Source organism: Salvelinus fontinalis, chromosome 16 (genome assembly GCF_029448725.1).
Source record: "Salvelinus fontinalis isolate EN_2023a chromosome 16, ASM2944872v1, whole genome shotgun sequence".
Classification (NCBI taxonomy): domain Eukaryota; kingdom Metazoa; phylum Chordata; class Actinopteri; order Salmoniformes; family Salmonidae; genus Salvelinus; species Salvelinus fontinalis.
In genome coordinates this window covers 10813384-10833287 of record NC_074680.1, presented here as the reverse complement: position 1 = coordinate 10833287, position 19904 = coordinate 10813384, and the positions used below count along the sequence as shown (strand labels likewise).

Genomic DNA, 19904 nt, shown 5'->3' with positions numbered 1-19904 from the left:
AAATAAAGTGGTGATCCTAACCGATCTAAGACAGTGAATCTTTACTAGGATGAAATGTCAGAAATTGTGAAAAACTGAGTTTAAATATATTTGGCTAAGGTGTATGTAAACTTCAGACTTCAAATGTATAATTTATAGATTTTACATATCCCTTAGAACCACAGCAATTTAACTGGTACATGGAAATTGAATAGTAATGTTTACTTCTAATTACTACCACAAAGATGGCCGCCGGTCCACCCACTGTCAAATGTCAACTTAAAAGGGGAATTTTTATTTTCTATATTTCAATAGGTTTCCTATGGAAGATTGACGGTATAGATCTGATCTTCCCATCCAAGTCAACATTCTCTGATGTGTGGATCTCCAACCATATTTGTGCTACCTTTTTGAAAGTAGCCATTTTAAATTGTTTTCCCATTTTAGAACATTTATCAGCCAAAACATAACAACCACCCTGTATTTAAGAGCATGCTGTGTCTCAACTGGTGGTGGGTACAACACACACCTCAGATGATTTAAAATAGGATCTAAGCTACAACATATGTGAGGATAATTGACATTAAAAGTTTAAAAATGACTATCACAACTTTTTTTTAAATAAATTTATAAAATAGTTTGACAACCCTGTTTTGTAAGCTTTTAAATGACATCAAACTCAGAAGAACTTTTCCAGTGATGAAGACATGGATGCCTCATGGTAGGGTGGGGTATGAAAATGGGTCAACTTTGAGCACTTCTATCTCCTAAATATTTTGGTATTCAGAAAAAGTGACTTTCTGACCACTTCTACCATGGGCAAATATGTATAGAATTTTTTGTTTGTTGTTCAAATCAAAACTGTTGCGGTCAAAAAGTCATTGAAATCAAATGGAACGACCCATTAATCCTGTGAGGGACACAATATATTGCCTCGTGGTGTAGCTTTGCGCTATGGCTTAATCTAGGTCGCCTGTCACTGTTGTCATGCTGTATCATGTTTAACGTTTAACAGGGCTGTGACGTAAGGCCCAGGGGGGACTTGAGTTTCATTTGGTGTTAGTTAATTTAGCCTTCCAACCCTTTGGAACTGATACATTTTGGTTTGAGTATGCCACAAGCGGCGAGGTGTGTGTGTGTGTGGCAAGATAAAAGGTACAATACGGCTAAGGGGCCAACATGATTGAGTCGTGAGTGGCTTTGTGTTGGCATGTCCTTTTTGCTGTGACTTTGGCCTTGTTGGTGTTAAAGCATGCATGGACTGGTCATTATTGGAGGTTCCGATTGGATCTTGCAAACCTCTTTCAACCCACTGATGGGGGATTGATGCTCACCCAAGCAGCAGGTGATTGTGGGTAGGGAGGGAAAGGACTCTTTGTGGAGCGACGAGCAGCGTTTTCTTGGTGGCCTGCTTTGATGGAGCACGTGGCTTTGTGACGTCAGTTACTGTCAATATAGTCAGAGCTCTGGGACCACAAGGATCATGATGAATCAACAAGTTGATCTGACCAGTTGATCAATTAACTCTTTTCTCAATGTATGTAAGTGGGGCGGCAGGTAGCCTGGTGGTTAGAGCGTTGGGCCAGTAACCGAAAGGTTGCTAGATTGAATCTCAGAGCTGACAAGGTAAAAAATATGTTGTTCTGCCCCCGAACAAGGCAGTTAACCCACTGATCCTAGGCCGTTATTGTAAATAAGACTTTGTTCTTAACTGACTTGCCTAGTTAAATAAAGTATTATTTTTTTTAAAGTGCCTGTTCCTGGAATTCAACTGGATCAGAACTAATACATGTCAAGTTCCTTGTATACATTAGTGATGATGGGGGGGGGGGGGGGTCGTTAGTTACATTTCTGGATATTATTTTTGACTATATATCATATTTTTTTTACTATTGCAAAATAGTTTTTGAGCTAGTTAGCTGTACCTGCACCAAAACTCTAGTATTTTCTGTTCATAGCTGCTTCTCCTTTTTTAAATAGGGAGCCAATTTGTTTTCAGTGCTTTTATTTCCATGACTGATCAACACTCGTTTTCTCATGGCTCTCTTGTCCTACTGTGACCAACATATTTGGAACATCGGATCGCTATCAAATCACAATACATATAGAATTGTGAGAATCACAATATATATCGTATCAGCACCTTAAGTACAGTGATATTGGATCGTTGAGGTCGCCAGCAATTCTCAGCCCTAGTATACATGTGGCTCTTTCTTACTCTTGTGACAAGCTAGCAACCCAGTATGTTAATACCAAGCTTTGGCAGATAACTGTTGTCCTTCCTTATAATTATGAGCAACCTCATGGCTCAAATAAAACGCTCTTTGAGTGTGCCCAATTGTAATAGTAAATATTTTCTTGCCTTTGTAGATGACAAGGCTGTTTGTCTGACTAAACTGTTAGCATTAGCTGGCTTTTGCTAAATTGACCAAAACCTACTTGAGCCAATAAATACTTTATTTTCACACCCTGCACTTTGTAGCCTTTCCGTTTTCCGTAGAAGGTGCCCTTGGGAAAATCTCTCCGTGGCTTCCACGTTTGTATTGTGAATCGATACAAGCTTTTGACAGACAGAGCATTAGCGGCTGGCATAACGGGTGTGATGTGTTTGAATGTGAGGAATTGATCAGTACAGAGATTGTAAAAACTACCTTTCTGGATTATTTACCCATATGATCCACTAGCTGTAGGCCTACTGCTGCTTGGTCTTTCTGTTGGTCTCTACCTCCACCTCACTTGTTTGTTACTCTTTTTAATGTAAGTTTTTTTTAAGGCCTACTTTTTGGTCAGTACAAGGAGGCTACAGAAGTGATTTAAACATATTGCCTCAGATTTCTTACCGAAGTTTCTCAGGCATCTTTTTTTGGCACCTATCTGAAATCGTTACGAATTATCCCAAAATTGAGGCTCACGCATCAGACTTACAAAACGTTTCGTTGCCCCAGTAGTTCATATTTATGGACCTCTAAAGCCTGTTATCCTCCATCATAGCCTAAATGAACTGACCTGTAAACCATGTGAAGGCATTAGAGAGTAAGGAATGTTCAGAAGGGGGTAAACTTTCATTTGGCCTGCTTAGCAATCCTCCATTTCTTTATCATTGAAACACACACATTTTGTTGATGTTGCTGCGACACTAGAATATAATACGTTTCCTGCTTAGTTACATGATGACCCGTTTTAATGTTTTAGATTTTTCTGTGTTGGTGCATTTTAAAGGGGCAATAAAAAAACAAAAACATTTCCCACCCATTATCTGCGGCTCCCGACGTGTCCCTTTAGGCTTTCACACGAGGAGTCCACCCTCCTTTTCAGCTTGTTCCAGGAGTATTTTTGGAAGTTATTGAAAAGAGAAATCTGAACCGTTTATCCTTAAAAGGGATGTATGGATAGAAACTTGTTATTAATGTCCTTAACATTGTGTGTTAAGGTTGGGCAACATTACGATATCATCGTCTATCGACTATGATTGACAGGCATCGTCTATCGATGGGGATGACATCGTGATGTGACAGATGACGGTTCAGCCTATTTGAACATGGCTGGCCCTCCACAATATAGAACGGCGTCTCCCAGTGCACAGCAGGACAGCACACATGTGACACTCCAAGTCATTTGCCTAGTCCTATTTGCTATAGTCTATTTCAATAAATATGTGATACGGAACACAATAGAGGAATGTAGGCCAGAAAGAATGGAGAATTCCACCAATGTCCAGTCAGATATCGTTTCTATCTGTCGGATGCATTGGCTTTAGGCAATAGTCTAAACCTATTATAACGGATACTCCTTAACTATCTTGTGTTTGGCTGTAAAAATGTCAGAACTTAGCCTTTCCCTTCTCTCTCCATTCGAGAGGCCTATATGAAGGCTAACTTCATCGTTTTATGCATGGCTTTCTCCCGATCAAACGACAAGTTCCATTCAAAATATTATTTGAATAGGCTATTATCAATCATAGCTTTATGATATGTAGAACAAACAATATTATATGTTTTTTCTATTTTATGAGACAATGCAATTATTTAGTTCTGAAGATGGTAGACGACTTCTACCCAGCCCATGATGTCACAATGATAAGGTTCCTCATCAAACAGTCACTGTTCCATGACCGCGCGTCTCAGACACACACACACACACAAACCTGCTCCATGCTGAAGCTACTCCACCAGAAAGGAAAATTAGAAAATTGATTTGTATTATTTGGGGCCTCTCACTAGACTTTTACCGTTTATACTCTGAACTAGAGCTGGGACGATAAACCGAAAATGATCGACACCGACCATACTGATCACTTATCATAGGCATTTTAGCTGGTAACGTTCATTACGATAAGTAGCCTATACTAGAGAAATGTGAAGTTTGAAATGAAATAAGTTTGCTGATATGGGTGATTGTTAATAGGACAATAGAAGGCTACAACCATTGTAGTAGTTTAAAGGATAATAATAAAAAACTGGTGCACATTGTTATAAAGTTATCGTTCAATTTGTTGTTATAGCATCAATTGAGGCAATTTATCGCAATATGGATTTTTGTCCATATCACTCAGCTCTACACGGAGCACTATACCATTTTGAGTATTGTAATCGGTCTCTTTCAACTCCCGCACCATGGTATTTGAGCTGGACAAATGTTCTAAAGCATCTCTTTTTTTAACGATATTTGGTCTCTTACTTTCTGCTGCCTTTTCGGGCAAGATGGTCCTCTGCCAACAGCAGGTACGGAGAACTAAAAACAGAGGGCAGGTCGGTCCAGCCTCGCCAGGAGTTCATCTGGGGGCTCGTGTTGGAATTTGGTCTCTTACAGCGCTAGCTAGCTGCTGCTTTCGTAGGAACTCTTGAGAAGACATTGACAGCAAATGTGTGGTTGACTGACTTTGCCAGAGGTGCCTCAAGATTTTACTCGCGCTTCAAAGTGTGTGAGGGGAGGATGGGTAGTGATGGATAGGGGGAGACGTGGGTAAAATGTGTAATTTTCCATTCTTGGCAGTTCCTCCTTTACTCGTTCCATGCCTTGTTCATTTTTTTAATTTTTGGGCAGCTGGATTCTAGTCTTCCCCAGAGGGAGGATTGAAGAGAAGAAGAGTGGGCTGTGATTAGTGTATTTGGTGTTTGAGAGAGTGAGAGGGCATCTGGTTAACAACCTGGAGCAACTATCAACCAACCCACCTCATTATAATTTAGACCCAGAGAGAGCCCTGCCTGCTATAGCCAAGTAAGCACTTATAAATAGAATCTGGTCATTTTACTTTCCCTTCAGAAAGTGTTCACACCCCTTGATTTGTTTAAAATTAAATGTCTTTTTTTTGTCAACGATCTACACAAAATACTTTGTCAAAGTGGACGAAACATTTTTTTTTACATTTGTGAAAATGTATGAAAATTAGCCCCCCTGAGTTAATACATGTTAGAATCTCCCTTGGCAGTGATTACAGCTGTGGGTCTTTCTGGGTAAGTTTCTAAGCGCTTTGCACACCTGGATTGTACAAAATTATTATTTAAAAAAATGTTCAAGCTGTCAAGTGTGTAGATCATTGTCATTTTCAAGTCTTGCCATAGGTTTTCAAGTAGATTTAAGTCAACTGTAACTAGGCCATTCAGGAACATTCAATGTTGTCTTGGTAAGCAACTCCAGTGTATATTTGGCCTTGTGTTTTAGGTTATTGTCCTGCTGAAAGGTGAATTTGTCTCCCAGTGTCTGTTGGAAAGCAGACTGAACCAGGTTTTCCTCTGGATTTTGACTGTGATATTCCATTTATTTTTATTCTGAAAAAACGTCCTAGTCCTTGCCGATGACAATCATAACATGATGCATGCACCACTATAGCCAGCAGCATACCACCCAGCATACCACTGCTGGCTTGCTTCTGAAGCTAAGCAGGGTTGGTCCTGGTCAGTCCCTGGATGGGAGACCAGATGCTGCTGGAAGTGGTGTTGGAGGGCCAGTAGGAGGCACTCTTTCCTCTGGTCTAAAAAATATCCCAATGCCCCAGGGCAGTGATTGGGGACACTGCCCCAGGGCAGTGATTGGGGACACTGCCCTGTGTAGGGTGCCGTCTTTCGGATGGGACGTTAAACGGGTGTCCTGACTCTCTGAAGTCATTAAAGATCCCATGGCCCTTATCGTAAGAGTAGGGGTGTTAACCCCGGTGTCCTGGCTAAATTCCCAATCTGGCCCTCAAACCATCATGGTCACCTAATAATCCCCAGTTTACAATTGGCTCATTCATCCCCCTCCTCTCCCCTGTAACTATTCCCCAGGTCGTTGCTGCAAATGAGAACGTGTTCTCAGTCAACTTACCTGGTAAAATAACGGTAAAAAAAATAAAATAAAAAAATAAAAATACTTAAAAATATGAAATATAATTCAGTGATGTGTTGGATTTGCGCCAAACATAACGCTTAGTATTGAGGATAAAATGTTCATTTCTTAGCCAAATTTTGTGCAGTTTTACTTTAGTGCCTTATTGCAAACAGGATGCATGTTTTGGAATATTTTTATTCTGTACAGGCTTCCTTTTCATTCTGTCAGTTAGGTTAGTATTGTGAAGTAACTACACTGTTCTTATTCAGATTTTTTAAACTGCAGTGTTGGTTAGGGGTTTGTAAGTAAGCATTTCACTGTAAGGTCTACACCTGTTGTATTCGGCGCATGTGACTAATAAAATTTGATTTGTTGATCCATCTGCAGTTTTCTCTATCACAGCCATTACACTCTGTAACCGTTTTAAAGTTACCATTGGCCTTATGGTGAAATCCCTGAACGGTTTCCTTCCACTCCGGCAACTGAGTTAGGGAGGACACCTGTATCTTTATAGTGACTGAGTGTATTGATACACCATCCAAAGTGTAATTCATAACATCACCATGCTCAAAAGGATATTCAATGTCTGTTTTACATTTACATTTTAGTCATTTAGCAGACGCTCTTATCCAGAGCGACTTACAGTAGAGTGCATACATTTTATGACATTTTTTTTTTCTTCATTTCATTACATTTTACATACTGAGACAAGGATATCCCTACCGGCCAAACCCTCCCTAACCCGGACGACGCTATGCGCCACCCGGCAGTACATATTTTTACCCATCTACCAGTAGGTGCCCTTTGCAAGGCATTGGAAAAACCTCCCTGGTTTTGTGGTTGAATCCGTATTTGAAGTTAATTGTTCGACTGAGGGACCTTATACAGATAATTGTGTGTGAGGTACAGAGATGAGGTAGTCAATCAAAAATAATGTTAAACGCTATTATTGCACACAGAGGGAGTCCATGCAACATATGTGTCTTGTTAAGCACATTTTTACTCCTGAACTTTGTTAGGATTGCCATAACAAAGGTGTTGAATACTTATTGACAAAAGACATTTCAGCTTTTCATGGTTAATTCATTTGTAAAAATGAATTCCAATTTGACATGGGGTATTGTGTGTGTGGGCCATTAGCACAAAATCTAAATTGAATTGATTTTAAATTCAGGCTGTAACACAACAAAATGTGTCAAAAGTAAAGGGGTGTGAATACTTTCTGAAGGCACTGTAAGCCAACTAAAGCCCCAGGTAAACAAACCGTCTTGGTCTTACACCCACTCTTCCTCAGGTCCTCTCTGTTATCAGCCGAACGGGGAGAGCTGCTGGACTGCATGTGAATGAGTCCTCACTGAGTGATGTCACTCGGCCCCTGAGATAACAGCCGTGGCCTCCGTCCAGCCTTGGGATCCAGGAAGAGGGGGTGTTTATGACCCGTTGGCTCATGTTGCTGTGGCAACCACCCTGCATGTTTTACACATCCCTATCGGGCCGTGGGTGTGTCAGTCGCACTGTAACTCATGCGTGTGAAAGAGGGAGAAAGCGAGGGAGCGCTTCTGGAAGCCGGCTTAGTCTGGCTGAATGACAGAAATCCCTCTTCTGGCCCGACCCTGCAGATAGAGAGAACGAAAGGGGGGAGAGAGTGCAGGAGGGTAGGAGAGGGATGACACCGACACCTGTATCAACATCCACCCCCATAACTGGTTTCATAAATCCACTGTCTCTGTTGGTTCGCAGGCAGTACCATGGTTTGTGCTGGTTGCCTGGAGGGGGGGCAGTAAGTAACAAAACACTGAGAAAGTACCTTCAAAGAAAATATGGTGCTTTCCCTATTCTTGTCATTTGTAATACTCCTACTCCAGATCATGTGTCTTCGGAGGCTAGCAAGGTTAAAGGGCAACTCTGACACTTTTCTACCTCTCGCATTATCTCCAGCACCAAACCAATGTCTACCTACAGTACCAGTCAAAAGTTTGAACACACCTACTTTATACCTCTTTTTACTGTTTTCTACATTGTAGAATAAGTGAAGACATCAAAACTATGAAATATCACATGGAATCATGCAGTAACCAAAAAGTGTTAAACAAATCAAAATATGTTTTATATTTGAGATCATTCAAAGTAGGCACCCTTTGTCTTAATGACAGATTTGCACACTCTTGGGATTCTCTCAACCAGCTTCATGAGGTAGTCATCTGGAATGCATTTCAATTAACAGGTGTGCCTTAAGTTAATTTGTGCAATTTCTTTCCTTACGTTTAAGCCAATCAGTTGTGTTGTGACAAGGTAGGGGTGGTATACAGAAGATAGCCCTATTTGGTAAAAGACCAAGTCCATATTATGACAAGAACAGCTCAAATAAGCAAAGAGAAATGACAGTCCATTACTTTAAGACACGAAGGTCAGTCAATGAGGAAAAGTGCAGTCGCAAAAACCATCAAGCGCTATGATGATACTAGCTCTCATGAGGATCACCACAGGAAAGGAAGACCCGGGTTACCTCTGCTGCAGAGGATACGTTCATTAGTTACCAGCCTCAGAAATTGCAGCACAAATAAATGCTTAAGGGTTCAAGTAACAAACACATCTCAACATCAACTGTTCAGAGGAGACTGCGTGAATCAGGCCTTCATAGTCAAATTGCTGCCCGGTAACCAATAAGAAGAAGAGACTTGCTTGGGACAAGAAACACAAGCAATGGCCATTAGACTGGTGGAAATTTGTCCATTGGTCTGGAGTCCAAATGTGTGATTTTCTTTGGTTCCAACCTGTGTCTTTGTAAGACGCAGAGTAGGTGACAGATGATCTCCGCATGTGTGGTTCACACTGTGAAGCATGGAGGAGGTGGTGTGATGTGGGGGGGCTTTGCTGGTGACACTGTCAGTGATTTATTTAGAATGTAAGGCACACTTAACCAGCATAGCTACCACAGCATTCTGCAGTGATACGCCATCCCATCTGGTTTGCGCTTAGTGGGACTGTCATTTGTTTTTCAACAGGACAATTGCCCAACACACCTCCAGGCTGTGTAAGGGCTATTTGACAAAGAAGGAGAGTGATTGAGTGCTGCATCAGATGACCTGGCCTCCACAATCACCCGACCTCAACCCAATTGAGATGGTTTGGGATGAGTTGGACTGCAGAGTGAGGGAAAAGCAGCCAGCAAGTGCTCAACACATGTGCGAACTCCTCATATGCTGTTGGAAAAGCATTCCATGTGAAGCTGGTTGAGAGAATGCCATGAGTGTGCAAAGCTGTCATCAAGGCAAAGGGTGGCTACTTTGAAGAATCTAAAATATATTTTGATTTGTTTAACACTTTCTTTTTGTTACTACTTGATTCCATGTGTTATTTCATAGTTTTGATGTCTTCACTATTTTTCTACAATGTAGAAAAAATAAAGAAAAACCCTTGAAGGAGTAAGAAATTGTGGTTTTTCAAACCTGCAACGAGTTTCTAGCCAGAGGGAGAGGGAGGGTATTTTCTTGCTCCCCACGTCACTGAGATCTCGTAGGGTTTGATGATCACTGTTTTTAAAATGTTTAACTTTGGTTGATGTCATTGGGTAAAACATATGTAGCCACTGGTTTTGTGCTGGAGATAATGGAGACAATGAATATGAGGTTGAAATGTGGCGGAGTTGCTCTTTAAGGGTATTTTAGTAGCTTTAAAAGGTTGGGACGTTTCAGGTTGGTTTGAACGGACTGACGCATCTTCTAGTCTGGATGTGAACTGTGTAAAACTAGCCTTGTCAATTATGTTTGCTGCTGGCTGGACAGGGATGGCTCTTGTTGATGTGGTACGGCAATCCTGTGGGATAATGGATATGGACCTGTGTTTCTGTCGTTCTCCCTCCAGCACTGTAACGTAGCGCCTACATGTACAATCCCTGCACACGTCTCTCTTCCACCTGGGATCTAACAGGCGGCTTTCAAAATAAAATTCCTTCTCCGGATAATTTCTTGTGATCAGAAAATATTCATGTTCTCAGGGTAAGGAATTTTCAGACGCTAGGGCGACCCAACACCCTTTTACTGCTCCCTCACTCGGAGTGTACTCCTATTTTCTTCTGATGCTATGCAAGTGACTTATTCTCTATTTTGCTTTGCATAAGCGCTAACGTGTATGGATGGAAGCTTTCGTCAATACGTCGCTTTTTCCCCCCTCAGTGTTATTTTCGAGACGACTCATCTCGAACTCCATCAGCGCGTTGAAAAGGGCCAGCGTGTAATGAGTTGGTTGAGTTTCTCTCTTTCCAGCCAGCCCATTTTGCTTTTGAAACTCCTCATGCGAGCAGTCTCGCAGCGCAAGCTAAATAGCCATAAAAATAGAATGGTTGGTGAACCACTTTTTTTTTTTTTGCTCTGTTTTGAATGAATATTTCGAAGCTGCTGGCTCGTTTTCACGTCGCAGGGTCTTGCTGTATCCAGGCGTTGGGGGACAGAAATAGGGCCGTCATCACTGTTTGATCTGTTCTCTCTGACTTCTCTGGTTGGAGTGCTGTGTTGACTTTGGCCCGTTCTGGTGAAGGGGTCTGCTGAGGCAACACACGGTCCATGTGAGGCATCACTCTCCCGCCATCTGGAGGGCCCTCATGCTTCCTCTCATATACCACTCCTTCATCTCCTTCTTTTTTTCCCATGCCCATTGGTAGCTCATTCGCATCACGTCACATTTTCTGCTAAAGTTCCATATTACGCTTAAAATGTACTACTTGAGTTAAGTGTGAAGTCTCTGTTATAGGTTTGGTTTTCCATACACAGATGTAAGCCTTGTCCTGCACTACAAAGAAAAGTAATAGAGAATCGCAAAGAGTTGTGAGAGAGCATTTGAGTGTTTTCTCCACCGTCTTGCTCGTAGGTTTCATGAAATCCACTTTCCCTTGTACAGTAGCCAACTTTCGTCGTGTCAAGGTGATTTACGCTGTGTCGCTATGATTGTTTTATTGCACCTGCATATACCCATATTAGGATATGTCAGGCACTTCGTCGTCTGGCATTCCTGCCCTTCCCTCCCCGCCTCTGTGACATGGGCCTGCCTTTGTCCTGAGTAAAAAGGCTACAGGAAGGCCTGGCTACCACGGTAGCTAGCTCCTGCCCCACAGGAATCCTTAACACTCCCAGACCTGACTAGCTCATTTGTGTTCTGGAATACCAGGCTTTTTTATGATCCAACATTCTTTTTTTGTGTGTGTCTGGATTTTTTTGTCAAGCTGGCCCTCCTTCCCTTTGCTGTGAACTGAACAATGCCCTGTCATGGTTCTACACGTTGGATTCAGTTACTTAATGGAGCCACGGTTTGCTCATTCTCATTTTCTCACTGTGGCATGCTGCTATACTCAGCATCCTCGTTCCTTCCCTCAGTGACAGACATCTTTTAATTTGACTGTGTTGGTGCCCTTGATTACTTTGATAACTCACATCTGGCACGCAGAGGCATGTTTTTCCCCTCCCTGGTCAAACAAGGGCACAGTGACTGTTCACCCACCCACTTGGACCGACCAACTTTTTGTAACTATCCCCTTTCTCACATCCTCCCTTTTTTTTCTAGATTTTTCCCTTTCTCCGTCTCTCGCTCCCTCTCCTCCACTTTTCCTCTCCCTTCATTTCCCTCTCCTCCCCTCATGCTGGTCTGAGGATGGGTGTGGATAGGTGGGCCCCAGCATCGGCCATGAAAGAATGCAGTTAAAGTCCTGTTTTATCTGCTCTCCCTCCGAGCTGGAGGTCTAAGAGACATCTGGTCCCCCACACATGCCAAACACAAAATCCCTGAATGGGCAGCAGACCTTTACAAGAAAGCAATACCAATCAATTCTGAATTGTTGGTAAAGTCCAAGAAATACCTTTTTACCCAAGTTAGTCACCCTGTTGAGTGCATTGGCCTGGGGAATGTACTGTAAGTATTTTGAAATTAAGTGCAGTAGCAGTAGGCTAGTATTACTGCTGTTGGTGATCACGATGAGAATTGTGAAGTACTGTGCTTTCATTTGTTGAGATTCGCTCTCTTCCTTATGTTTGGGTGTACAGTGCGGGACAAAAGCCGAGCCGTTTGAAAGAGAAGAAGACTTGAGGGTACTTTTCATCTTGGGATAACCTATTATAATAGCGCATTACAACAAGCCCTTCAGGTTTTGAGTGAAATGAAGGAGCTCGCAGGCTGCTTGCCTTCGGGGCATATGACAGCTTTATCAATATGGTACAACATTGCTGTCCAACTTCCCTATCTGATGGAATGCAAATACGAGCAGGAGGCATGCACTTGCGGTTTGTAAATCGCCTGCAAATTACATCTATTTGGTGTTCTATTTTTTTTTCATGTCGTACTCCACCCTCCCGCCTTCATACCTCTCAGGGCGTCCTGTTCAGCATGTTTAATTTGGGCATTCCTTTACTTCGCTCGCAGACAAAACAACCCGAGAACTTTGAGTGAGCCACAGCCCCCCCCCCCCCCCTAATCACTCGCAGGAAATGGGCTCCCGTGCAAACCAGCCCCAGCGCAAAATAACCCTGCGTGTATTTTAAGGCCATGAAATGTTGAGTTAAGGAAATGCTACATGATCTCTCCCCCAACACACTTTCTTTCTCCTCTGCTCTCGTCCCCTTAGTACAGCCTTTCTCTGTATTTTACTTATGCTTTTCAGGCATGTCATTGGCGTAATCATGGAACGGTACAATTTCTGAAGTAACTTGATGTACTTTCTCAAGCTGTTTTTCTGCTAGTGGTCGTAGTTTAAATTGTTAGGCAAAAGGCGTAATAATACTCCCTACTATTCAGCTGACGTAGACGGGGATGCATGTTTCTGCGTGTAAAGGATGAGGGCCGAGGCCGCCTTCGAGAAGGATGTGGCTGATGTTCAGTTTACCATTTGGTTTTCAATGATTTAAGGGAAACCACACAGAGCGAGGAAAGGGCCACTTCAGAGTGTTTGGGGCTTGAAAATAATGGTGAGTCATGACGTGCGAGCCTGTTTACTTCTTTATTTGGTTGTGAAATGGAGGGTTTGTCCCTGGTCAATGTCTGAGGTCTTTTGGGGTGTCTGAAATATCTGTAAGGACATGCCAACGAACTGGGATCCGAAACATTGACGTTGTAGTAACAGGAGAGTCAATTGGTGGTTACATTTAGGTAAAAAGATGATGTACTTCAGCCATGACAATATCAACATTACAGTATACTTCTGAGGACCTCGTTATCACTCGTCTTGGCACACTTTTGAGTAGAAATTCCACGTTGAGTCGAACATTGAGGCAACGTTGTGTGTAGTGATGGGGAAAAAATGTACACAGTTGCATATCGCAATATATAATTGTTTGACAATATTATAGCGATATTTGACTCAAGTATCGATTTGATATCGTTTTGACAATATCACATTATTTTTGCGCTAGTTGACTGTACCTGCACCAAAACCAGTATTTTTCCTTCATAGCTTGTTCTCCTTTTTAAATAGGGAGCCAATTTGTTTTCAGCACTTTTTAAAAATATATTTCTTTGTCTGATCAAAACAAATTTTCTCATGGCTCTCTCTTGTCCCTCTGCAGCAGACCATATGGTGAGCAATATGTTTGGAACATCAATTTGCAATAAAATGACAGTATCGAATCACAATACATATAGAATCGCAATATATATCGTATCGGCACCTAAGTGTGGTGATAATATTGTGAGGTCCCTGGCAATTCCCAGCCCTAGACATAGAATGGAATGAATGGAGCACTGTTGGGCCAGCCAAAAACAAGTTGTCTGGTCATGCATGAGACAATTGAGGCGCAACGAAATGTGACACATATCTGCCCGACTTCTCAGACCACCTCGTAGCCAATATGCCTCAATATGAATGGTTCATTTTACACTGAAGGCGTTGTCGGCTGACTGACTTACGAGTCAGTACCTAGCACAACAATGGTGACATTTTAAGCTATGAATCATTCATATGGTAGAATCATGAGAAACCCATAGTAATGTTTGTCCTCTGTGTTTTTCCTCTGGTTATAGGGCTTGCGGATGAAGCTCCTTAGTGAAACCATCCGGTGACAGACATTTACCAGCTGCTTAGCACCCAAGACGAGGATGTGTCCATAGAAAGTAAGTTTACGGTATGTGTGTTTTTGACTGTCTTTGTCAAGGCCATGTTTACACACAAGCTTACAGTAGCTACAGTTCAGTCTTTATATTATCATATATTAGTGTGTGTGCCTGTCTGTCCGTCTGTAAACACCCTCTCAGGACCGTCTCTATCTAACCTTGACTGGCCTTTTTTGACATGCTGTTTCATTCAAACTGTGACCGAATGTCTCTCTTTGACAGTCGCAGTTTGAGAGAAACAGACAGTCTGCCTTTGACTGACTGTTTCTTTCTAAAAAAAAAAAAAAAAAGGTGACTCTCTCGTGTGTGGTGTGTGCGCGTACGTACGCTCCCATACTGTGTGTATGGCAATGAGTCTGCGTCCAGCTGCTCAGTTGAAAGAGGAAACGCAGAGAAAATGTGGTGGGGAAGGTTCCGGATTCCAAGGCCGTTCCTTACCTCTGAACCCTTTGTGAGCTGGTTTCCTGGTGGGCCAGGTCAGTGTTGCACTCAATCTGGCGCCGTGTTTCCTTCCCTGTACCCATAGGTCAGCAAGGAATGGCAAACTCGCACATATACAGAGGGCACGCACAGAGTGCCGGCTCACCTGGAGACCCTTGGTAACACCCTCCCGGTAATGTGCTCTCTCTGTCAAACTTACTCAGCACTGGGAGAAGCCAAATAAAATCACTGAGGCAGCCTGACTCTGATCTTTTTTTCCACTAATTTGTCTTTTGACCATCACATTTTTTAGCTGATCTGATTGGTCAAAATACGAATTAGTGGGGGGGGGGGGATAAAATAATTGGGGATGCCTGTCTAAACGCAGCCTGACTGGTCTAGTCAGGCTACAGGCACTGTCTTCAGCATGCTAGTAACTGTGCGGAGTGTCTATGACTAATTACTACCTGTGGTGAAATTATAAAGTATTCAAAGGAGACAGTTCAATCCCATAGAGGCCTTTATTAATTGGTCTTCCCATTGGGTTGTTGTCGTTAAGGTTGGGTGGTATCCAGATTTTCATACCGTTGCTGTACCATACCGGGGTGTACGTATTACCAAATGTGCACACAAGGGGCACCATTTCTTTTTTTTTTACTGCACAAAACAATTTAGGCAACGGGGATCTTGATCCAGGAAGGGATTGAATGTCTTTGCTGTACCCGAGAAGCTTGATCTTGACGTCTAGCCACTTAGCTAGCACGTTAGCAAACCAAATGCACAGCTGGAGCTCTGAGCTGGATATCATTTACTTGACACAGATTTCTTATACTTAGCACGTAGCACGTGCCCCTGCGTGGTGGGGGTGCCTCCAACATAATTGTTGTATTATATTTTTTTGCGGTATTGGAAATCATACCGTCGGTATTTCGAAATACCCCGGTATATGGTATATCTCCCAAGCCTAGTTGCCATGGTAAAGGGCATAGACTGTATTTGAGTAAAGAGGCTGTATGAATGTGATATGCTGTGCCATATCTCCCAGTGGTAGAGGCTAAAGTGGCTATATCCCAACATATATTGTAATCAGCTATATTTAAAGATGGCTCTGACAGTAATGTGTCAATCAAGCTGTCTCTGTGTGCGTATCCCAGACACATTTATGGGTCTGTCTGTCTCTGTGGACTCGTGTAGCAGGTAAGCTGAAACCTAGAGTCCTCTCCTCCTCATTCTCTGTATAGTTCCACCCCTTTCCTCAGTTTATTTCCATGGGTTTATTACTGTATGTGTCATTAAATACCGCTGCATTATAGGCCAAGAGGGGGGGGGGGGGGTTGAGGCTCCCGTCTCTGCTCTGTCGCAGCGGCAGAGCTACGCCAGACAGTGTGACGTCTGTTCCCCATTCACCACCGACAGCATTACACAACTCCGCCTCTGTTTCTCTCCCTCTTCTTATCTTCCTCCCGCTCTTTCTACTGCATCTATCTAGCACTTTTTGCTCTCATTTTCCTCTTTGCCTACCTTTCCCCATCTCTCTTTACTTCTCTCCCTCCCACTCTTATCTTCCTCCCTCTTTCTCTCCATCTCCCCCTCTCTTTCTCACTCTCCTCTAGCCTGTGATGATGAGTGCACGAGAGTGCTGCATTCCTGCTGCAGTGTTCCGGTCTGGCAAAGCCCTGTTCAGCATTCTGTGGGCTCACTCCCCACCGCGTTGTAGCTTGCTCGCTCTCTCACATGCTGTCTCGCATGCTGCCCCCCACCCCCCACCACCCCACCACACTTAGTTACTCACCCCTCTCTCTCGGCCTCTCGCACAAGAGATGCAGTGAATCTGATGCGCCCACAGTGCCACCTTGCAGCCGCAGCGGGTGTCTGATGCCAACACTCTGGCTGCCAGGCTGTGCCAACCGGGGAGGGCTGGCACCCAGACAGACTGACAAAAGACATCGACGGAGAGAGGGAGGAAGAGGGTATATGTTAATCAACCTTTAAAAACACATTTTATTTGTCACATGCGCTGAGTACAACCTTACTGTGAAATGCTTACTTACATTCCCTTAACCAACAGTGCAGTTCAATAAATAGGGCTAAGAAAATATTTACTAAATAAACTAAGGTAAAAAATATAATCAAAAGTAACACAGTAAAATAACAATACCGAGGCTATATAGAGGGAGTACTGGAACCGAGTCGATGTGCGAGGGTACAGGTTAGTCGTACATGTAGGTAGGGTTAAAGTGACTATGCATAGATAATAAACAACAAGTAGCAGCAGTGTAAAAACAAAAGGGGGGGGGGGGGTGTCAATGTAAATAGTCTGGTTGCCCTTTGGTTAATTGTTCAGCAGTCTTATGCCTTGGGGGTAGAAGCAGTTAAGGAGCCTTTTGGACCTAGACGTGGGGCTCCAGTACCGCTTGCCGTGCGGTAGCAGAGCGAACAGTCTATGACTTGGGTGACTGTAGTCTTTGACAATTTTTTGGGCCCTTCCTCTGACTGCCTAGTATATGGCAGGAAGCTTGGCCCCAGTGATTTACTGGGTTGTACGCACTACCCTCTGTAGCGCCTTACGGTCGGATGCCGGGTAGTTGCCATACCATGCGGTGACGCAACCGGTCAGGATGCTCTCGATGGTGCAGCTGTAGAACTTTTTGAGGATCTGGGACCCATGCCAAATCTTTTCAGTCTCCTGAGGGGGAATAGGTGTTGTCGTGCCCTCTTCACGACTGTCTGGGTGTGTTTGGACTATGATAGCTTGTTGGTGATGTGGACACAAGGAACTTGATACCTACAACCCACTCCACGACAGCTCTGTTGATGTGAATGGGGGCGTGTTTGGCCCTTTTCCTGTAGTCCACGATCATCTCCTGTGCCTTGCTCACGTTGAGGGAGAGGTTGTTGTCCTGGCACCACACTGCCAGATCTCTGACCACCTCCCTATAGGCTCTCGTTGTTGTCGATGATCAGGCCTACCACTGTTGTGTCGTCAGCAAACTTAATATTTGTGTTGGAGTTGTGCTTGGCCACGCAGTCATGGGTGAACAGGGAGTACAGGAGGGGACTAAGAACACACCCCTGAGGGGCCCCCATGTTGAGGATCAGTGTGGCAGATGTGTTGCCTACCCTTACCTCCTGGGGGCGGTAACGTAAGTGCTACGGGGTGGTAGTCATTAATGCAGGTTACTTTTGTTTTCTTGGGCACAGGGACTATGGTGGTCTGCTTGAAACATGTAGGTATTACAGATTCGGTCAGGGAGTGGTTGAAAATGTCAGAGGAAGACACTTGCCGGTTGGTCCGCGCATGCTCTGAGTACACGTTCTGGTAATCTGTCTGTCTCCGCGGCCTTGTGAACGTTGACCTGTTTTAAGGTCTTGCTCACACCGGCTACGGACAGCGTGGTCACACAGTCGTCCGGAACAGCTGGTGTTCTCATGCATGCTTCAGAGTTTCTTGCTTCGAAGTGAGCATAAAAGGCATTTAGCTCGTCTGGTAGGCTTGCGTCACTGGGCAGCTTGTGGCTGGGTTTCCCTTTTGTAGTCGCCTTTTGAAGCGTCTTTGACTTGTACCCGAGGGCATCTGTTTTGTTTCTTCTCCCACTCACTTGCTGTTGCCGACATACATGAGTACTCTCTCTTGCTCACTCACTAACATACTTACGGTCTACTTGACACATACATTACACACACACACACCAGGGTTTCCGTTAGGAAAATGTGGCGCCGGAAAACGTGACCGGGAAGATTTGAATTTACCGGCCATTTGAGAAATTTACCGGACCCATATGCATTGGGTGCATAACCTATTAGGGTGTCAGAAATTACAGAAATCACATTTTAGATTATGGTAATGCATCTTGACAACATGCAACTCATGTAATGAATCAGCCAATGAAACCATAATTTTCAAACATTTGCCAAAATGCAATTTGTGTGAAGAAGAAAAGCACCATTCTAAACAGTGCACCTGATTGGGGTTCCATATGTGACAGAGATGAAAATCTGTTAAACTTAGAAAGAGGGGGAATCTAAAGATGCAACAACTAGGATGGTTGCTAATATGACTAGGATTGTGCGTTTGGCGTCTGGACAAAGAAAGAAAGTTGATAAATAAACTAATTAAAACAGGAGAGAAATGGCATAGCGGTGGGACCAATAGGGAAGTAAATACTTTTGCCAAAATTATATACAGTTGATGTCGGAAGTTTACATACACCTTAGCCAAATACATTTAAACTCAGTTTTTCACAATTCCTGACATTTAATCCTAGTAAAAATTCACTGTCTTAGGCCAGTTAGGATCACCACTTTATTTTAAGAATGTGAAATGTCAAAATAATAGCAGAGAATTATTTATTTCAGCTTTTATTTATTTCATCACATTCCCAGTGGGTCAGAATTTTACGTACACTCAATTAGTATTTGGTAGCTTTGCCTTTTAAATTGTTTAACTAGGGTCAAATGTTTCAGGTAGCCTTCCACAAGCTTCCCACAATAAGTTGGGTAAATTTTGGCCCATTCCTCCTCATTAAAATTAGTTTTAATGACTCTAACCTAAGTGCATATAAACTTCTGACTTCAACTGTAAATACTCCTGTCTATACAGAAAGATAATCATTCAAAATACTTCACCAGAAAGTTTGACTTAGCCACAGAAGAATCGAGGATAATTAGCATCTTTTGAAAAATATCTGTGGGTTGTTTCAAGTCACAAGCCCATAGTCCTATGCTTATTTGGGAACAACTCGAATAATACGTTGCATGGACTCTGTGTGCAATAGTAGTGTTTAACATGATTTTTTTAATGACTACCTCATCTCTGTACCCCACACTTACAATTATATGTAAGGTCCCTCAGTCGAGCAGTGAATTTCAAACGCATTCAACCACAAAGACCAGGGAGGTTTTCCAATGCCTTGCAAAGGTCACCTATTGGTAGATGGGTAAAAATATATAAACAGACATTGAGTATTTTGTTGAGCGTGGTGAAGTTATTAATTACACTTTGGAATGTGTATCAATACACCCAGTCGCTACAAATTTAGTCGTCCTTCCTAACTCAGTTGCCAGAGAGGAAGGAAACCTCTCAGGGATTTCACCATAAGGCCAATGGT

At 43.0% G+C, this 19904-nt stretch overlaps 1 protein-coding gene across 2 annotated transcripts in view; it reads left to right on the top strand.

Moving 5' to 3' along the window:
* LOC129812637 (leucine zipper protein 1-like) overlaps positions 1–19904 on the top strand; it is a 98077-nt gene that overhangs the window by 14117 nt on the left and 64056 nt on the right. The window contains exon 2 of one of the 2 annotated variants that reach the window (XM_055864379.1): positions 14287–14387. The gene's annotated coding sequence lies outside the window, so the exon portion shown is untranslated. The remainder of the gene's footprint in view (positions 1–14286; positions 14388–19904) is intronic. The other variant, XM_055864378.1, reaches the window with a different exon arrangement.